The following is a 3669-nucleotide window of genomic DNA, read 5'->3' as shown; positions in this document are numbered from 1 at the left end:
GAAAAAGAGGGAGAGAGAGAGAGAGAGAGAGAAATTTACGAAGAGGGGAGAATTTGAGAAAAAAAGAAAATGAGTTAAACTGGATAGCTGATGAAGTCCCTTCCAGTTCTCATAGTCTATAATTCTGTAATTATATAATCAGATACATTAGAGTCCTTTCCATTATATAACTTCTGATTTTGGTTCTCCTCTCATTCCTACCTTCGTCTACATTCTTCCTTCACAAGGTTAAAGGAGAGAGGAAAAGAAGTTGTTCAGTCATTTCATTCATGTCTGACTCTTTGTGACCCCATCTGGCAGAGATACTGGAATGGTTTGCTATTTCCCTCTCCAGTTCACTTCATGAGATGAGGAAAGTAAGGCGGAGTTAAGTGACTTGCCCAGGAATACACAGCTAGTAAGTGTCTGAGGCTGGATTTGAATTCAGGTCTTCCTGACTCCAGGCCCAACACTCTATTCACTGCACCACCTGAATGCTCCTATATATGTGTGTATATGCATATATATATACATATATACATATATGTATATATATATAATTACATGTGTATGAATGTATATTTGTGTAATGTCTTTGGTGTCCACATACCACTGTCCCAACAATAGCACAGATTACAGATTGGAGCAGATCATGACCCTCACATAGCTAGAACGTGTCTGAGGCCAGTTTTGAATTCACAAAGATAAGCTCTTTCTGATTCCAAGCCCACAACTCTATCCACTGAGGAAAAGAGGACAAGGCTCCAATGATTATGAAGGTAGCTAGAGGTGCTCTGCTACTGACCTTCAATCTCCTTCTGAGTCGCTGCCCGTTACAGAAGAGTCAACTCCATGGTTTGGAAGATGAGTGGAGGCAAGAAGTGTCTGGGGGAACTCATCACTTTGATCAATAGGACCAAGGTGCCTACCAACACTGAGGTGGTGTGTGGAGCCCCTTCTGTCTACCTGTGAGAAATTGGATGGGAAAATTAGTGTATACAAAATGTAAAATGAATAATATTGATTATATTAAATTAAAAAGTTTCTGTACAAACAAAGCCAATGCAACCAAAATTGAAAGGGAAGCAACAAATTGGGGGAAAAAATTTATAACAAAACACTCTGACAAAGGTTCTCATTTCTCAAATTTATAAGGAGCTAAGTCAATTGTACAAAAAAATCAAGCCATTCTCCTATTGACAAATGGTCAAGGGACATGAATAGGCAGTTTTCAGATATAGAAATCAAAACTATCAATAAGTACATGAAAAAGTGCTCTAAATCTCTCATAATTAGAGAAATGCAAATCAAAACAATGCTGAGGTACCACCTCACACCTATCAGATTGGCCAATATGACAGTAAAGAAAAATAATGAATGTTGGAAGGGATATGGCAGAATAGGTATTGCAGGTGGAGTTGTGAAATAATCCAGCCATTCTGGAAGGCAATATGGAATTATACTCAAAGGGCTTGAAAAAAATGCATACCATTTATTTGATCCAGAAATACCACTGCTAAGTTTGTACTCCAAGAGATCAGGAAAAATACTTGTACAAAAATATTCATAGCTACATTCTTTGTGGTGGCAAAAAATTGGAATACAAGGGGATGTCCTTCAGTTGGGGGAATGGCTGAACAAATTGTGGTATCTGATGGTGATGGAATTCTACTGTGCTATAAGGACTGATGATCTGGAGGCTTTCCATATGAAACAGGAAAACCTCAATGAACTGATGCAGAGTGAAATGAGCAGAACCAGGAGAACATTGTGCACAGAAAGTAAAATACTGTGGAAAAATCCAATGCAATTGACTTTGCTACTAGTAGCAATGCAACAATCCTGAAGGACATATGTAAAAGAATACTATCCATGTTGAGAGAAAGAACTGTGGGAGTAGAAATGCAAAAGCAAAACATATGAAATCACTTATCACATGTATATATGGGTATGTGATTTGGGGACTAGACTTTTAAAAAAATCGCTCTATAGCAAAAATGAATAATATGGAAATGGGTATTAAGTGACAACATTTGTACAAACCAGTGGAATTGCTTGTCAGCTCTGGGACGGGGGAGGGAAGAAGGGAGAGAAAGAAAATGAATCAGGTAACCATGGAAAAATATTTTTTTTAAAATAAAATGTTGGGTTCCGGGTTAAGATGGTGGCAGAGTAAGAAGCAGCTCTTAACCTCTCCTGACCGAAACACACAAGACTCCTCAAGAGGACATAAAAACAAATATATTCAAAGAGGGCATGGGAGGGAGAGGGGACAAATACTATTATAAGAAGGAGAGGAAGAGAGCATTAATCAAACCTTACTCTTAGTGTAATCAACCCAGAGAGGGAAGAGTAGCTATACTATCCATTGAGACATAAAACTCTTATCTAACCCTTCTGAGAAAGTTAGGAGGGATAAACCAAGGGGAGTAGGGGAGTGGGGAGGTCAAAAAAAGGGAGGGGAGAAGAGGGAGGGAATTCATAAGGCCTATAAAAGCAAAAGGGGGGGGGAAAATAAGGGAGGGGGAAGAAAGGGAAGTTAATCAAGGGAGGGGATAAGGGATACCAGCTCAATAGCAAATTTAAAAGGATTTAAAAGGAAAAAGTATAAGGAAAAAGGGGGTAGTAAGAGGGGAGGATTCGAAAATGTCAGCAAATGCACAACTGATGATTATAACTCTGAATGTGAATGGGATGAACTCGCTCATAAAACGGAAACAAATAGCAGAGTGGATTAGAAACCAAAATCCCACATTTGTTGTCTACGAAAAACACATATGAGGCGGGTGGACATACACAAGTTTAAGGTTCAGGGTTTGAGCAAAATCTTTTGGGCCTCAAATGAGAAAAAGAAGGCAGGAGTGGCTATTATGATTTCTAACAAAGCCAAAGTAAAAATAGATATGATTAAAAAAGACAGGGAAGGTCATTACATCCTGATTAAAGGCAGTATAAACAATGAGGAAATAACACTGCTCAATATATATGCACCAAGTGGCATAGCACCCAAATTCATAAAGGAGAAACTGGCAGAGCTCAAGAAGGAAATAGATAGTAAAACCATACTAGTGGGAGATCTAAATATTCCTCTGTCAGATCTAGATAAATCAAACCGAAAAATAAATAAGAAAGAGGTAAGAGAGGTGAATGAAGTCCTAGAAAAATTAGATTTAATTGATATGTGGAGAAAAATAAATAGGGACAAAAAGGAATACACCTTCTTTTCAGCTGCACATGGCACATTCACAAAGACTGACCATGTTATGGGGCATAGAATCATTGCAAACAAATGCAAAAGAGCAGAAATAATAAATGTAACCTTCTCAGATCATAATGCAATAAAAATAATAATTAGTAAGGGCACCTGGACAGGAAAATCAAAAACTAATTGGAAATTAAATAATATGATTCTTCAAAACCAATTTGTCAAAGAAGGAATCATAGAAACAATCAACAATTTCATCGAAGAAAATGACAATGATGAGACATCCTACCAAACTCTGTGGGATGCGGCCAAGGCAGTACTCAGGGGGAAATTTATACCCTTGAGTGCATATATTAACAAATTAAGGAGGGCAGAGATCAATGAATTGGGCATGCAACTCAAAAAATTAGAAAGCGAGCAAATTAAAAATCCCCAGATGAAAACTAAATTAGAAATACTAAAAACCAAGGGAGAAATTAATAAAA

General features: G+C 37.6%; 1 pseudogene; it reads left to right on the top strand.

Moving 5' to 3' along the window:
* Positions 1 to 831: 831 nt before the first annotated feature.
* LOC123233997 overlaps positions 832 to 3669 on the top strand; it is a 9252-nt pseudogene continuing 6414 nt past the window's right edge.

This window comes from Gracilinanus agilis, chromosome 2 (assembly GCF_016433145.1).
Source record: "Gracilinanus agilis isolate LMUSP501 chromosome 2, AgileGrace, whole genome shotgun sequence".
Classification (NCBI taxonomy): domain Eukaryota; kingdom Metazoa; phylum Chordata; class Mammalia; order Didelphimorphia; family Didelphidae; genus Gracilinanus; species Gracilinanus agilis.
This window is presented reverse-complemented; position numbering and strand designations above follow the sequence as displayed.